General features: G+C 36.9%; 2 long non-coding RNA genes across 4 annotated transcripts; one reads left to right on the top strand and one right to left on the bottom strand.

Annotated features, from left to right (window-relative positions):
• Nucleotides 1-9,910: 9,910 nt before the first annotated feature.
• Nucleotides 9,911-14,173, bottom strand: LOC128529264 (uncharacterized). Its single transcript, XR_008361038.1, has 2 exons — nt 12,956-14,173; nt 9,911-10,089 (listed from the first exon to the last, which is right to left on the bottom strand). It is a non-coding gene; the product is annotated as an uncharacterized LOC128529264 (long non-coding RNA).
• Nucleotides 10,089-17,135, top strand: LOC128529263 (uncharacterized). 3 transcript variants are annotated; one of them, XR_008361036.1, is made up of 3 exons: nt 10,089-11,402; nt 14,187-14,287; nt 16,507-17,135. It is a non-coding gene; the product is annotated as an uncharacterized LOC128529263 (long non-coding RNA). The 3 variants fall into 3 exon arrangements; XR_008361037.1 differs by lacking the exon at nt 14,187-14,287 and adding an exon at nt 12,616-12,679; XR_008361035.1 differs by having other exon boundaries at nt 14,187-17,135.
• Nucleotides 17,136-18,066: the final 931 nt, after the last annotated feature.

The raw sequence follows: 18,066 nt of genomic DNA, 5'->3' as shown, positions 1-18,066 counted from the left end.
TCACTTGCATGGGAAAAAAATGATAATTGACATTTTGCACAGGAAAAAAACCCCCACTGAAATATGATGAAATGGTCACCTGTGTTGCACCACGGGCTTCATGAGGCCTTCTGCTTGACTAATTCTCCTCACTGCGTTTGACGCAAAAATCTAAAATAAAAATTAGGAAGTGGCTTTAGGTTAACAACTTGGCAATATCTTGGTAATATCCGTCATGTCAGGGAAAGCACAGAGCTAATGTCACAGAAGGTTAAGGTTGTAAAAGATTTGAATTCATATACAGATGGAATTTTTGTTTTGGCTTTATATTAAGCACTGGGTGGGAAGCGTAGTCTGAAAACCACAATCGAGTGAAAGTATTCTTATTTTACAGTTTCACGTAGAAGTAAAAGCAGCCTACAAAACTAACATGGGCAATTTAAAGACTGTGTGGAAAGACTACTGAATATAGTTTGGTTTCAGGTGAATCATTTCTGAACAAGACTCAAAGGCTTTCATTTGAAGTGTCCCGCAGAATTGTAAAGATGTTGGTCAAAAAAAAAACAACAACGTTGATTAACAGATGAGTAGTGAAGCGGCTGTGAGCATCAGAAAGATAAAAACGCATGATTAGGCATATGCAAGTAAACTGAGTGTTCTGCTCAAGCATTTCTGATTAGTATTATTATTATTACTACATGAAACTCTCTGAGACAAGTCTGTCATGTAACACTGACAATGATTTGGACCAATTTAATCTCATTATTATTATATACCACTGAAACAATAAGGAAGAACCTGTACACCACATCTCTTCCTGACCGCTCCCTTTCCCATGACTCGGCAAAAAAAAAAAAAAAAAAAAAAAAAAACATACTCACAGGAAGTCGTGTGACTTCCAAGCAGTATGACACTATATATTGTGTTGTGCATTAGCAATCCACTCAGGCCAACCTGATGACCTCTTCATCTAAATTGGCATATTATGATGACAGGAAAACGCCATTTTAAATTATAACCGGGATGTTATCTCAATGGTTCTGAGTGGAAATGTGTCATTGTGATCCCTTTGTGTATAAGAGTATAAGCGAACACAGGTAAAAATGTCAGACAGACATCTAGGAGCCAACGCACGTGTGATACAGATATGATGACTATCTGTTTACAGGCTGCTGAAACCCACCTCAAAAAAAAAGAAAAAAAAAAAAACTGAGGTGACTCATGGCATTGAGACACATCCTGACAAATTAACCCCGTCCTTACACAACGGCAATGTTGTGTGCGTTGACTTAAGGCGCCATTTGACAGATTATCAAAATGATTTGAAGTGCAGTCATTCTGCCTTTAAGGTGTACATTGTCAAGGATTTGCCTAATTTTATTCTGCTGCAGTTTACACTGTGGGGAAAACAAAGATGTGCTAATACCTCTGTGGCAAACAAATATTACTCGAGCATGACGTGGGCTTTCACCTGCATGCTAATGGTTTGTGCATAACTTTATTTGAGTTTCTGTGCAGTAAGGAAGAGTTTCTGCTTTACCATATACCGGTATGATTTGGTACAATTTGTTTTTGTCATGAGCTGAACGGGACCAATCATATTCACCTTCACTTATAAGATGATACTCGCCAACCACTCCATGACGAGTGATTCAGTGTCCTCCTGTCCTGCCTGCTGCTTTTTATTGGGCTTATTAAGGTCATTATCTTGAGACAGTAGTCTGACTTTTGTTTATTCATCTACAGAAGTGGTGGGAGTGAGAGTGAGAGAGAGTGAGAGAGAAAAAGAGTGGGGGCAGAGGAAGTCAGGAACAAGCGAGAGAGAAGAAGAGAGAGAGAAACTGTCTCAGTGCCAGTGAGAGTGCGGATTGCCCGGGGCGACACTTACACGCCCTGACATGTTCAGCTGCCTTTGCTCGCCCTCCTTGTGGCTTTGTCCAGCGCTGTGTAAACAAAAGGTGCACCGTGCATCAGGTGCTGCCGCGCTGAGAATAAACTTTACTCAGCTTTGTCTGAAACTCAGAAACACCCCTGACCCCACCACGCTTTCTTCCTCCTTTTCTTTACCCTCTGCCTCAAGCGTGAAACAAGGATTAGACAGTCGCCGCACTGGAAGCACCTAAGCATTCCCCATTATGCCTATTGTTCTCCACTAAACTGTTTGTCTTGACTTCTTGCAGGGCCATATGGTCGCCCCTGATTAACATCCCAAACTATTCACTGTAACAAAAGTTTGATTAGCCTGAGACAAGCGAGCACAGACAGTATGTAAGGATGATAAACTGCATCTCAGCACAAGTCTCACAATTACGAATTCTTACAGAACTTATCACCTAGCTGTGATTAAACAATAAACAATAAAATTAAACTGTTCCTTCATGATTTTGGTTAGTTGTTTCCTGGGAGTCTGAAGTCAAACATTATTCTCTTATTCTGTTAATATTCTTCTAATTTTCATGGAAAATTGGTTTCAGGTGTTCACATTATGAGTTTTATGGCCAGGCAAAGAGAAGCAAACAAGGGAATCTGAGATAAGCAGTTCAGTGGAGGAATTAGACAGCGTGAAAGAGATTGACGTCCAGCAGGAGGAACATACGCTTCTGACACGCCTTATTTCAAAATGATTTATTCGTAGCTTAGTTATCTACAAGAAGACTGAACTGTGGACAGATTTTACTACATTTAAGAAAAAAGTATTGCAATATACTGTAGTTAGTTTCCAGGAATATTTTGGATAAAAAGTCTTTCGTCAGCTGTGTAAGCAAAGTGGCTTTGAAGCTCTAGGAGGTGAAACGAGTTGATATTCATCAGAAGTACTTTGTTTGCTCAACTGATTAAGGACTTTTCTTGAAATGTCCTGTTTCGCTGGAAACTTGCTATAGACCACTAGTGAAACACTTTTAAAAATGCTTTATTCCTCCAATCTAGCTAGATAGCTACAGTATAAATCAGCATTTTTAATACACAAAGGCTACAAAACTACAGTAGGTGTTTTGACTTTGCATTGCACAAAATGAAACAATGCCTTACACAGCTTAAAGTGTTGCTCTGGGTGTCTGACTCATCTCTCAAGCTCAACAAAAGGGCTTCTTCAGCCTCGGTGTTCCAATATTCTTTAAACCCTTTTATGCATACTCATTAACAAACTATTAGGACTACCCTAATACACAGGGTGTGGGCAGGGCAGCAGATCCTCCCTGTCATCCTCTGCCTCATTAAGTTAGGGCTTTGGTCATTTTAAGTAAGAATGTTACAAGTCATTTCATCCAGAGAACTCTGGTTTGTTGTGATGTTTGTTTTGTGCCAGACTCCACTGATAAAAATAAATAAATAAATAAGATTAAGAAAAAGTGTTTGTTTGTTGCATTTTTTTTTTCTTACATTTGTGTAGGACTGAAGAGTCTTAAACTTTTTGAATTCTTTCTGGAAAGCATATTCTATAAAATTTAGCTTTTACCTGCAATGTTAAAACATTTAGGCACTGGAGCATTTAAAACGCTAATAATAATAATAATAATAATAATAATAATAATAATTATTATTATTATTATTATTATTATTATTATTATTATTTCAGACATACTTTTTAAACATGTTCTTTTTCACTTTTGGGAAATCCATTTACAGAAATGTGTATACATGTAATTCTACAGAAATAAACTAGACTTCATGTCATGCATGCAAGGGTTAAAGAAGAAGTAGAACGCAATGACATGGTGTCAAAATATGGCGGATGCTGTGTTTTCAGTCTGACAACGAAATGGGATGACTCACGTCATACAGACTAATGTCTACACACTCTCTCATTTGCTCACTCACTCACTCACTCACTCACTCAGACAGTCCTCTTTTTGACCCTCTTACCAATCTACACAACACACACACATTTCTAATTAATTCCCTTCAATGGCGTATTGTTTTATATAGTCTCCGGCATGTTCAGCAGTAGATATTGACATATTGGTTTGCACATGCTATTTGTTTTTTACTGCCACGTTATAAAAAGGTGTAACTGATACTATCTAGTACTTTAATTTTACTTTAAAAAATAAATAAATAAATAAAGTCTATGAATAAATTTCCTTGTATTTTCTGATCTTTTGACCTTGTTTACATAGCACTTAGAGTTAATTCACATCATCTTTTCTAAAATCCTGCATTGTATATCCATTTCACTCAGCAAGAAATCCATCTAGGTACAAACGCTTATGTTGACAAGCTGAAGCCACCTGAACTTTATACCTGCTTAAAATAACCCTGCCTAGATCAGCCAATTAGCAGACTGCAGTACACAGTGACTCACAGCTCTGGTATACCCGCACGCACTCACGTTGTCCGACAGTTCCCTGAGTTGTGCTGATGTACACAAAGCACACAAGCCTGGGTTGGTCACAGGGTGATGTTCAAAAGAAAGAAGAAAATGTACTTACAGGATTATTATATCACTTAAGGACATTTCCTTTCATATATATTTATACACACACACACACACACACACACACACAAATGAGATTTTATACATAAATAATAAATTCAGTAATCAAATAAAAAAATAATTAAAAAAGGTAATTACACAATTTATGGTAATTTATGACTATAATAAAAATTGTTCTCCTAACATCAGTAAAAGATAAGTGTTACGTGAGCAGTGTTACAGGAGAAACCCTCAGGCCCTGGTGGTGTACTTGTTGACACTTCCTGGTGGGGATTTTTCAGGAGGAGTCCTTAGGTGACAGAATGAAAGAGCCTGTGGAATGACTAACACCCCTGGAAAGTACATGACGTTCCCATCAGCAAGCCACTGCCCAAAGGTGACACAGGGGGCAAACAGCCCACAGGTGAGCAGGGTCGTTGCCCTCAAGGAGTCTCTGGCAAACCAGAGTGAATTATTTTTTTTTCTCTTGAAGGTGTAATTCACACAGAAATGCTGACAGTGAATAATGATGGATGAAGCAAATGAGGGTGAGTTAGCAGAATTTACAGTAGATCTTGACCTGCATTTGCTCCCTATTGCTTTTTATTTCTCTGATTATAAGTGATTATAAGTGCTTTTCTGCTAAAGGAGGTTTTTTTTTTTTTTGAAGAGGTTTGGAAGTTTTTATTGTCCCTTTGCACATGAGTGCTTTGATACTGAAACTGAAATCACTTTTTTATTGTGAGATTCCACAGGGTTCCTCAAAGAATATGAAGATAAAAAGCATTCCCGTCAGTCTTCATTTGATTAGTATTTTTGTCAGATGCAAAGAAAAACAGAAAAGATAGCGTATGTCAATTTGGCCAAACAATGGCAAAAATTAAGACCATATATTTACTCTTGTAAAGGGGTGAGTGACACACTTTTTCCATGACTCCAGGGAGGGGCCTTCTTCTGCCTGTCCGAGTTGGAGTTTAATGAGACCAGCACAGCTAGGCTCAAACCACTTCTGCAGTCCCTGTTCTTCCTGGAAACATCTGTGTGTGTGTGTGTGTGTGTGTGTGTGTGTGTGTGTGTGAGAGAGAGAGAGAGAGAGAGAGAGAGAGAAATTTGTTTTTGTTGTTTGTCAATAGCTTTAGATTATTTTTCCTTTAATGCACATTTTAAACATTAATAAATTAGGGTTTAGTTTGTGGATCTCTCAACGTGTGTGTGTGTATGTGTGTGTGGGTGTGTGTGTGTGTGTGTTATGTAATTTGCCTTAGGTTTGAATTGATAAAGGAATAAACCTCTTACTGAAGATTGATTGAATGATTTAACCTGTATGAAAAAAGTGTTTATTGTTTTTTTTTTTTAAAATAAACCTATGTATTTCTTTTTTTTAGAATAAGAATTTAAAAATTCTGATCAAATCCAAATTCTCGAGACTTTAATGTAGATTAGTTACAGTAGGCTGGAAACGGAATAAAGGAAGATTATACACATTTCAACAAAATCTTTGGTTCTTGTTGTTTCTTTTTTTGTGTGTGTTTCCACTTGGTACTACCAGTGGAAGCAGTAAAAAGAATCTCTGCTGAAGGTTTTCATTTTAAATATCATGACGACCTAGAAAGCAGACAATGATAATGATGATGATGATGATGATGATGATGATCGGTTGAATCAGGAGCATGAAGCAGTATCCTCTGTAATGCTGTGACCTTCATACTTCTCCTGCACACTACTGGAAATGAAGTCAGGAGTGCTTAAGCCAAATACAATACACAAACAATTTCTCACTTCCTAGTTCCCTGGGTTTCTCTTTCACTTTTGGACCTTCCTTTCACCTCTCGCCAACTGTTTTTAAATGCGTATACTAACTCACAGTAACTGTGGGAAATGAGTGGATCATAATTTGTGTTCTAAAAGCCAGACTCCTGAGATCAACATTTTAAGATTTAAGATTTTAAAATTTGTAATTATTCACACTTGTACGTCAGGACTCCACTTTTATCGTTATACATTTAAAAAAATGAATATTCCTGACTGTTTACTTAATTCATGCTGCCGCGCTCACTTCCCAAGTACTGAACAAAATTGTGTTCAATGGTCCTTTAGACTTAGTCGTTCAAAAGACAGATAGTGATTTTAATATCAGTCTGATTCCTTAGACAGAAACGGCCTGGGCTTTGACTAAACTGCAAACAAAATATAATAAATATCATCTAATGTAAATCCTATTCAGTATCCTCAATCCTATAACTCTTACTGTCTATAATTCTCTTACATTGTGTATATAAATGTCTGTGTATATTAAATGTTAGTAGCTTAGGATTATTCATTTGACTTATTTCATTACTGTATTACATACCTACTGTACTTACAGAAGTATTTGTCTCCATGGAATCCACAACTGAATCAATTCTTACCAAAACCAAATGTACCTCCAGGGGTACAATAAATAGAACAGCATTACAAAAAGTTCTGCGCTTAAATCAGCTGTTTAGAAAGTTTACAGCCATAAAGAACCAACTACTCATGTAAAAACACATATAAATCAGTACACTGGTACAGTGGAAATTATATTGCTGAATAAATCAGCCACCATCAACACTAATAACCTTGAAGCATTCCATAAGAAGACCACAGAAACATCCATGTAGCACTTTTATGAACAGTAAAAACTTTTTTCCTTGGTCCCATTTAAATTACAGTTTGTGACTCTTGTGTGCAAAAATCCCATGAGATCATATTTCCCCTATTCTAATGTTTGATGTGAACATAAACTGAACCACTTGACCTGTATCTGCATTATGTTGCTGCCACACAATTGATTGACTGAATAATATAATACAGCAATATTGTACTTGCATAGTTTATTGTTGCTTATGGTATACATGTTCAAATAACGGCACGGTGACATAACCCTCACCAGGATGAAGCAAAGTGATTGAGTAAGTGTGTGTGTGTGTGTGTGTGTGTGTGTGTGTGTGTGTGTGTGTGTGTGTACCTGCACTGCAGAGACAACAAGAAGCTCTTTACAAAGAACCAAGTGATTTTTTTGTCCAATTTTCATTTGTCAAATGTTCGATGTAAGAGCTTTCTTGCTTTGTGACTCACACTACAAAATTTTTCCCAGCTTGTAACTAACAGGAATGTCATTCATTGTCCACATAAGACAAACGATCCGGTGCTGAGGTGTAGCTTTTCCACCTTTTCCGTATGGCTCATTCACATAAAAAGTAAGAGATCATCAGAGATCATTACTACTAACTTACTACTACTACTGCCACTATTAATACCAATATTAACATAATCAAAATCAACAACAACAACAATAAAATTTTATAATAATAATTTTAATTGTGATTTGTCCCTAGGAGTCATCTCATGGGACTATTTTATCTGCACCAATCTGCATGGCACGGGTTTTACACTGTCCCAACCATCACATTTTCTAGGCTTGGGACAGGCTCTGCATTCAGTGGCTGGAGTGTATGGTTAAACGTCTTGCTCAAGGACATAACAGTGGTGACCTGACAGTGACAGTACTTAAACCCCTGGTCAGCAACTAAGAGCCTGAACTGCTTGAGCCACCACTGCCCCAACAACAATAATAATAATAATAATAATAATAATAATAATAATAATAATAATTATTATTATTATTATTATTATTACATAATGCATTTTATAATAATAGTAATAATAATATTATAATTAGTATTATTTAATATAACAATATTTAAATGCATTATTCATGTAACAAGCAATTAAATGTATTATTATTATTATTATTATTATTATTATTATTACCACTATTTTGATTCTGGAAAGCAAATGCAGCATTAATGGGTATAAACGAGAAGAAATTTTCTAAAAATATTTAATATAAAACAGATTCTTTATCCTGGTTTATCCTAAATGTAATTAATAACTAATAAAATTACTAATTTGAGCCAGGACGAATGAATTAATTCAAATGCTAAATTCATGTTTGTATTATATTCTGTATTGTAAAAAGTAAAAAGTTCAATAAAAGAAAAAAATTAATTAACATTTGGTAGTTGTTAGAAAACTCCTTGTCTTTATATTTGGGTAATAGCATGAACAGCCTTAACAGAAGGGTGAATTAGTTCTTTTAAGGTCCAGGGCCTATTTTACACTTTGAGAATGAGAGGAAATTTATTTGTGTGTGATAAAATATCAGAAGGTGGGTAGTACTATGGAAAGTTTTGTGTGAATGAACTCAATAGAGGAAGACATTTGTCTGGGGTCTTTAACCACAGCATCCTGAGCAGACTGCCTCTTGTCTACAGCTCAGGGTTCGACTTTCTCTGCTTGTTGAAAGAGGGGGTTAATGCATCTGTGTGTCTTTCTAGGCAAAGAATGCAGATTTCCTGAATAATGTGGTCAAAACATTGAAACACGGCAAAGAGGTTTGGTTGGCCCACAGCAATAAGTAATGACAGTGGCACTTGTTGAAAGTGTATATACAGATTGTTGTACACCACAGGGGGATCTGAGTGTTTCTTCCAATGTTTATGTGCCCTCAGGAGTTACAGAGTCACTTAGTAATCAGCATATGGCATCTTGCTCAGTGAGGAGCATGTTCTGATCTAATTGAACCACAAGTTTAGTTGAGAAATAAACATCGCTAAGACTTATGACATATGGCTAAACAAACCAGTGTTGTTATCCATAAACCCATATCAGTGACTTTATCAGCATAATTCAGGCATGTTAAATGGTACAGTGTCTTTCATGCAATGCATCATTTTTATGAATTTACATGGGTCGAACAAACAAAAACAAAACAAAAACAAAATAATGTGAGTGATAATGTGCTTTATGTCCTTTTTCCATTTATGTATTGGCTAGGGTTTGAACAAACCAATTCGATTTCCCCCTGTTGTGGCTTTACAGTGGTGGTCAAAAGTATTGAGAAAAAAAGTGACGTGTAAAATGTTTGACATTTTCAGTAAAAAAAATTAATAATGACAATCAAAACAATAAGAATACTTGTTACTTTATGCAATGACATTGCTATACATTAATTAATCAATATTAAGTATGAAGTCCTTTATTCTTCACAACCTGGATTTTGCTCATAGAGTCAAAAAAGATGTCTGCAGTACTCTGATGTTACTTGCGCAGTCCATGTTGATTGATTGCTTCCTGAAGGTCATGTACAAAAAACAGTTTCTTTACTGCAACACCCATATTTACTATAGTCCAACAGATTTCTATTGGGTGTAGGTCTAGAGATGACCCAGGTCATGGCTCTGAATACCAAAAGCTAAATATCATCTATCTGTATCTAGCATATAGGCTAGAACTGATTAGTATGACCTGTTTTTGCACAGGGAGAACTAACACGTGACGTGTTGAATTAATACTTTTGGCCACTACTGTGTGTAAGAAGTTACCCTCCCCCGGCTTGTTGCTCAGTTCGGCTGTTCTCTGGCAGGGTGTGGCTCAGCAGCAGCTCACTTCCACAGACACTGAAACAGCACATTTAAAAAAGAGTTAAAAAAATTGCGTTCTCTTTCAGTTGGAGCACTGAAAGACAGGGAATGAGATTTATGCTAACTTGTTAGAGAAATAGTAAAATATGCAACCTTCAATATTGCTTGTGCTGATGATCCACATGGACGTTTGGGTTTCGATGTTTACAATAAACATCGTAAACAAGGCCTTAATGTGAGTACAGGGAGCTGCACAATTAGAGCAAAATTATTTTGTAAAATAGAAAGTACAGACTGATTGAAGTTTTTTACATGCTAAAGAAGTAACTTTTTGACTTTCGTTAAAAAAAATTACTAATGCCATATATGACTACTCCAAAATATGTACGTTTATACGTATCTTAAATACGTATAAACCTTCAAGTGCCTTTGTGGGACAACTGAAAAATATCTAACAAAATGAGACAGATGGTTGTTGAGCAGGCAACAGTATTGGAAATAAAAATGCACATAAAAAATTGGTAATAAGAACAATAAGGGCTTTTTTTATTTAATAAAACCATATTAAGAGTCTGTAACAATTGAGAATTTACTAGATTTTAAATGCATTATCCTATTAAGGGAGGTAAAAAAATATAAAAAAAAATCACCACAAAAACCCTCACCAATTTCAGAATTGCAGGTGCCTGCCCCATAATAACATCCAGTGTGGCAGGGCTTTATGAAAAAAGACTTGAGAGCAACTTACAAAATACAGCACGTTCACTGATTATCATTGATATTGCAGTTAATTGGCAGATAAAACCAACTGTATATTCACTGTAAAATATAGTAATGGATCACTGTTGCACTGATGCAATGTTTTGGGGATGTTATGCAACTGATTCAGGAAAAGTAATGCTCATCAATCCAATCATTAATTAGATATTTAAGTTGAAAAATAGACCACCAATCTTTCAATCTTCATTTCATCCTTTTTTTCAAAAACATGTACATTTTGCATTATTTCATACTTATATTACATATTACGTATTACACAGTTCACTGATCTTTACAGTCATTATTATACCTTTTTACTTGTGTCATACCTTATGCTTTTATATTGCAGAATTTTTCAGTATTTCCATGTGCAATCTTATCCTGTGCAAGATTTCTTTTTTTATTGACATAACCTCTGTCCTTTCATATGTTATTTGTGTTTATTTGCTGAATACACTTTATGTTTACTATGAGGTGTGCAACTGTAGCAGAAAAATACCACTTTTTCTCCTTTGCTCTCTCTTATCTCCTCTTCTCTCTCCCTGTCTCTCTCTCTCTCCTTGTGTCTCTCTCTGTCGAGCTACCCATGTCGCTCCTGAGCTGCCAGTGATCCAGCCCCCCTTTGCCCTCTAGACCTGTCTGAATCGTCCCGCTTTTGGTTGGAGATCTCATTAAATGGATGCCTCGTGTGGTCTGTTTGGGATGCGTGTGGTGACTGAGGACGGTTCCACTTTACCATGATGCACCATGAGGCTGATGCAGACAGCTGTTCTCTAAGGACTCGTGACTAGAGTCGCTCGATGGTAAGGACTGGAATTTCCTGCATTCTTAAGCCTCAAGTAACGAACTGGACTACATATTAATGTAAAAGTCAACAGCTGTTATACTGAACTTCCCGCCTCCTAACACACAGTATGACTGCAGATTAATCCCTGCTATCTCTTATCACCTAAATGAGGATGGATGTACAGTTGGTTAAAAGTTTACCAAGATAAACAGCTAAATCAATACAAAGTGTAAAGCAGAGCAAGAAAACGAGTGCTTAGCAATGTCTTCCTAAGTCTTTAGATTTAAACACTGTGGCCTAGCCATATATATACATTTATATACAGTGAGGTCAATAAGTATTTAATCACCCTGTGATTTTGCAAGTTTTACTTGCTTATCAGCCTGATTTCTGACCCTCAAAGACTTGTTATATTGCTTTGAAATAGTCTATATGCTTCTTATGGAGCCACTCCTTGGTTTTCCTGGCTGTGTGCTTTGGGTCATGGTCATGTTGGAAGATCCAGCCACAACCCATCTTTAATGCTCTGACTGAGGGAAGGAGGTTTTTGCCCAATATGTCACAATACATGGCCTCGTTCATCCTCTCCTTAATACAGTGCAGTCGTCCTGTCCCCTGTGCAGAAAAAAATGCTTCCAGCCCCATGCTTCACTGTAGGTATAATATTATTGGGATGATACTCATCGTTCTTCTTCCTCCAAACACGGCAAATAGAGTTAAGACCAAAATGTCCTACTTTGGTCTCATATGACTACAGGACTCTTTGCAAACCCTAGCAAACTTCAGACAAACCTGGACATGGGCTAACTTAAGCAGGGGAACCTTCTGTGCGGTGCAAGTTTTTAAACCATGACGTCTTAGTGTATTACTGATGGTAGCCTTGGAAACGATGGTCCCAGCTCTCTTTACGGCATTGACCAGCTCCTCCGGTGTAGTTCTGGGCTAATTCTTCACCATTCTTAGCATCATTGATACCCCATGTATCTACTTAGACTTTGGCTGACTGTTGGGTGCACAGGTGTCTTTATGACAGCTAACGACCTCAAACAGGTGCTACTAATTTAGAATCATGAGCAGAGTGTAGCTGGACTATTTAAAAGCAATATAACAGGTCTTTGAGGGTCAAAAATCTGGCGGATAAGCAAGTGATCAATACTTATTTGACACAGTAATTTACAAATAAACTGTTAAAAAATCATACAATGTGATTTCCAGATTTTTCTTTTTAGTTTCTGTCTCTCACAGTGGAAATGCACCTATGCTGAAAATTGTAGACCCCTCCATGATTTCTAAGTAAGAGAACTTGCAAAATTACAGAGTGATCAAATACTTATTGACCTCACTATATATATATATATATATAAATGTAAACATATGTATGTGATATATGATGCCAGAGATGCATCATACTTTTTAAAATGCAAAAAAAATCATTTGCAACACATGTGTTGGTGATTAACTCTGTACTGAAATATACTCATATATTTATAGAATGTTAAAGTAACATTATATGTACAATTAAAGTTAACATATAATCACACAAATTGAAGAAAAGAATTCTATACTCACCGCATGATGATACACTAACCGCAAGATCCCACTATTAGCAGCATTGATTTATGGGCGTTCCGCAAAATTTGAGAAAGTTGCAAAAAAATAAACAAAAAAAGATTAAGAGTAGCATTTATTCTTCACAAAGCTTTAAGTAAAAGTAAAAAGTATGATGCAGTAAAAATACTCATAGAAGTACATTTTACCCAAAAAGTTACTCAAGTAAATGTAACTCGCTACTACCCATCTCTGATCCTCACCTATAGTCAGGGGTTATAAGTAGTGAAATATAGGGTGATGGAAATAAGCTTCCTCCGCAGACATGCTGGGTTTACTCAGTGATAGGAGAATGAGCTCAACAATTCATCCGAGCCTCAGAGTAGATTCATTGCTCTGCTAAATTGAAAGAACCCAGTTAAGCTGGTTCAGGCACCCTGAAAGAATGTCTACAGTCAGCTCAGTGCTGTATCAAGCACATTCCACTGCACAGGGATTGAACAAATGATCAGAAATATTTCTAATCAGAAAAATGTATACAAGAAAAACAATTTTCTGTATCATTCATGTTCCCTAAATGAATTAAATCATTTCCATGACCAGTCACTCCACACCTCTTACCACTGACTTGTCTGAGATAAGTACACCATTAACTACTTTATATTTAAACCTAACATTTTCTTCAAAATGTACTGTGCCTATAATGTATTTTGTTAATTTTTTTTATTCAAACAGGTGTATACATATATAGTTAAAAAACAAAAAAAGTGAGATACTTTGGGAAAATAAGGCTTTGCATGGACTCTGTGCCTATTAGAGGTGATTGTTGGAATTTAAACCATCAACAAATTCTCAAGAACAGTCACTAGCGTATATTACTCAGTCACTGAACTGAAAACTGGAAGATTGATAACTACAAGTCAAAAAAAATAGTTGACACTTCCTCAGTGGTTATCATTTTACAGTAAAGGATTCCAATGAAAGTTGTTCAAGGAAATACTCTACAGACAAGAAACTTTCACAGATACTTTCCCTTTTCTCTCTGTGTTTGCTTCAAACAGTTGAATTGGTCACTGATCCATTTTTAGTTTTAAATGTGAGTGGTTAATAAAATAAAACAAAATGTATTAAAGTTTAAGATTATAAAAAGTCATAACCTCCCACATTAATTGTCCACCTTGAACTGACAGCAGGTAGTTTGTGCTTATTTGTTTGTGTGATTGAGTGTGTATGTGTGTGTGCCCTGCGATAGATTGGCACCCTGTCCAGGTTGTACCCTGCCTTGTACCCTAAGTCTCCTGGGATAGGCTCCAGATCCCCACGACCTGAATACAGGATAAAGTGGTATAGAAGGTGAGTGAGTGAGTCTTCAGATGAACTGTAATACTAATAGACACACTCTGGAGGGATGAACCACAAAACCTACTCATCTCCACTCACGTGTTTCTGTATTTCTCTCTATGAGTGTGTGTCTGAGTGTGTGTGTGTGTGTGTGTGTGTGTGTGTGTGTGTGCGTATGTATGTGTGAGAAAGAGAGAGAGAGAGAGAGACAATGACTTGCCCAAAGCAGAGAATTGCTCAGCATAAGCTATATAATTATATCTACATGTTTATGCCAAGTTATGTGGAAGGTACCGTACTTTCCATGTCTTGTAGATTAGCTCTGATAGGCTGCCCAATTGGAGGAAGAGAGAGTTCTCTTTTTCATGGTAACACTCAAATTAGGGGGAGTGTCTGAGTTCGGTATTCTGTGCGTGCATGACATACAGGGCAAAGTTTCAGGTGTATTGTATTGTGTTCATTTCAAAACAGAGCCTCTGTTCCTTTCTGTACATATAGTGAAATAGAGTTAAATATTTTTTTTCAGAAGATCTGATAATTCCCATTTCAAATATTTTTAATCAGTTAGAGATAAAATTCTGATGGTTGCAGATGGGATTTTGGGCCAGCCTGGAATAATGAATCTTTTGTGTATTTCCATTTTATTTTTTATTTGTACAGGTGTATCTAACCTCTTAAATATATATTTTTTAAACATTTAGGACTATATTTTTTTATGAAATACAGAAAAACTTCTGAACAGGTTCATGCAGTACCCCTCAGCAGCTTGTCCCTCTTTAAAATCACTTTACCTTCTGTCCTTTTTGCTGCCCCTAAAGACCCTTTTTTTGACAACTGGTACAGTATTAACATGCATCTCACGTGGTCAGACCACAAACGGTCAGCTCTGAGTACAAGAGCACATGGAGTCCTATGTGTCTCTAAGCCATGTGGTGAAACCACATAGATAGGGAAGTGATCAGGAATACACTAATATGTCACTCCATTAAAGGACCTCCTAGTCACCAGTGTTACCTGGTTGTCACGCAAAATAGTGGTGGTTAAAAAGCCAAGCAGCGTTGTGTTGTTTGTTATAACGCAAAAGGCTTTTATTGATCCATTCTTGTTCATGTGCTGTGTTGGAAAAATATATTTTTTTTTATTCTGTAGGATTCAGGTCTAGATTATGGTTCTTAGTATGAAGTTAGCTTTTTTTTTAAAACAATTTTAACTAATTACAGAAAATTTCATTAAAAAAAGAGTTAGTAATTGGGTATATTTTAGTTTGTTAGTTTACATCGGTGGCCAAAAGTAAAAATGGTTTGACATTTTCAGTTTTATTAAATGACAGGACAAGAAGAATCATTTCTTGTTCAATATAAAGTATGTAAGTTCTTTATTCCTCAAAACTTGGATTTTTGCTGAATCCGGCTGGACATTGAGTCAAAAAGTAGTACTCTGGTGTTACTTGCTCAGTCCACATCTGATTGATTACTTCCTGAAGATAATGTACAGAAGACAGTTTTTTGACTGCTACAGCCTTATTCACTATTGTCCAAAAGTTTTCTATTGGGTTTAGGTCTGGAGATGACCCAGGCCATGCTCTAGAAGCTGAATACCTCTGTCACATAGGCAGTTTCTTACTAGTTTATCAAGTAATTAACACAACTCGAGCAACTCAGCTACAACTGAGTTGTGAAATCACCCATTTAGTGCACAGGGAGATCTAGCACATGACATGTCGTCTTAATACCTTTGCCCATGAAATGTTATTACAATGTTGTATTTCATTGGCAGAGAAAAAACTGTGTTGGATTTTGTTACAGCTACGGGCTATTTAAAGTGATTTATTATCTACAGCTTAATGTTTTTTCTTACAAAGCCCCAGAAGTATGGAATAGCCTTCCAAATAATATTCGGGACAGTTTTTAAGTCTTGGCTAACGACCTATTTATTTAGCCAAGTTTTTTTTGGTAAATAGAGATTTCTTAGATAAAGGAACAGATCTGGAAGACTTAAAGTTTAGATGCTGTCGTTCCCACTCTCATTGATCACTCACGTCTGTTTCCTTCTGGCTCTCCCTTTTAGTTATGATGCCATAGTTAGTCCTGCCGGAGTCCTTCCCTGCACTCTGCACTAAATATTCATTTACCTTATACATTGTGTGACGTTTCTATAACTGTTATCTCTCCTTCTCTTCTGCTCTCTCCTCTTCTCTCTCTTTCCCTCTTCCTGTCTCTCTCCCTGTCAAGTTACACATATCGCTCCTGAGCTGCCAGTGATCCAGACCCGCTCTGCCCTCTGGACCTGTTTGACCCGCCCTGGTGCTCCACTTCTGGTTGGAGAACTCGTCACATGGATGCCCCGTGTGGTCTGCCTGGGATGTGTGTGGTGACTGGCGACGATTATACTTTACCATTAAGAAGGTCCTGTCTTCGGCTGATGCAAACAGCTGTTCTCGGAGGGCTTATGATTGCGATAGTTCAGTACTGGAATTTCATACAAGTCTACCTGAGCCTCCAATAACAAAACTGGACTCCATATTAACCTTAAAGATATCAAATGTTATACTGAATACTGAACTTCCACACAGTATGAACGCAGATCAATCCCTGCAATCCGTTTCATCCAGATGAGGATGGGTTCCCTGGTCAGTCTGGTTCCTCTCAAGGTTTCTCCCTAGTGCCATCTCAGGGAGTTTTTCCTTGGCAATGTTGCCGTCGCCTTCGGCTCACTCATCAGGGACAATCTTATCATTTTGATTCCTACATTTACATTTCAAACAAAGTTCCATAATTCTTTTGATTGGTTAAAGCTGCTTTGACAATTGTTAAAACAAATAAATTTTAATTTAATACTAATAAAATTTAATTTAATTGAATTTAATTGAAATGTGTCTGTTTTGTGTCGTTTCTGTGCAGTGTATTTCATTAGAGGTGTGTGTGTGTGTGTGTGTGTGTGTGCGTGCAGGTGTGTGTGTGTGTGTGTGTGTGTGAGAGACCTGCAGGCCTACAGTTACTCCAATCTCCTCTCCACATATTTACATACCTCCTCCCTTCCCTTTTAGTCAGAAAGGGAAAATGTTAAATGGGTAAAAAAAATATATATATATTAAATACCTAAAACCTGAGGCGTAAATGTGTATTCAACCCCATGGATTCAATACTTTGTAGAACTACCTTTCACTGCAATTACAGTTGCAAGTCTTTTTGGATATGTCGCTCCTAGCTTTGCACATCTAGATGTTGAAATGTTTGCCTATTCTTCTTGGCAAAATAGCTCAAGCTCAGTCAGATTGGAGGGAGAGTATCTGTGAACCACAATTTTCAGGTCTTGTCACAGATTCTCAATTGGACTTAAAAGTCAAGATTTTGGACTGGGCCATTCTAACACATGAATATGCTTTGATATAAACCATTTCATCATAGCTCTGGGGTTCTTATAGCTTTCATTCAATAATGGTTTTCTTCTCTTCCAGGCCAGATTTGTGTACAAGTGCACGACTAATAGTTGTCCTGTGAACAGTTAGTCCTGAGCTGTGGATTTCTGCTGCTCATCCAGACTTACCAAGGGCCTCTTGGCAGCTCTGTCAATTAATACTCTCCTTGCTCGGCCTGTCAATTTAGGTGGACAGCCATGTCTTGAATGTTAGTAGTTATATTTTCAGATGATGGATTGAACAGAGTACAGTGAGACAATCAAAGCCTGGGTAATTTATTTATAACCTAACCCTGCTCCATAACTTTCATGTCCGGTCTAGTGTGTTACTTGGGCCTCATGATGCTGTTTGTTCACTAATGTTCTCTAACAAA

This window comes from Clarias gariepinus, chromosome 8 (genome assembly GCF_024256425.1).
Source record: "Clarias gariepinus isolate MV-2021 ecotype Netherlands chromosome 8, CGAR_prim_01v2, whole genome shotgun sequence".
In the NCBI taxonomy this organism is placed as follows: Eukaryota; Metazoa; Chordata; class Actinopteri; order Siluriformes; family Clariidae; genus Clarias; species Clarias gariepinus.
Note: the sequence above shows the minus strand (reverse complement) of the source record. Positions and strands in the feature narration are given on the sequence as shown.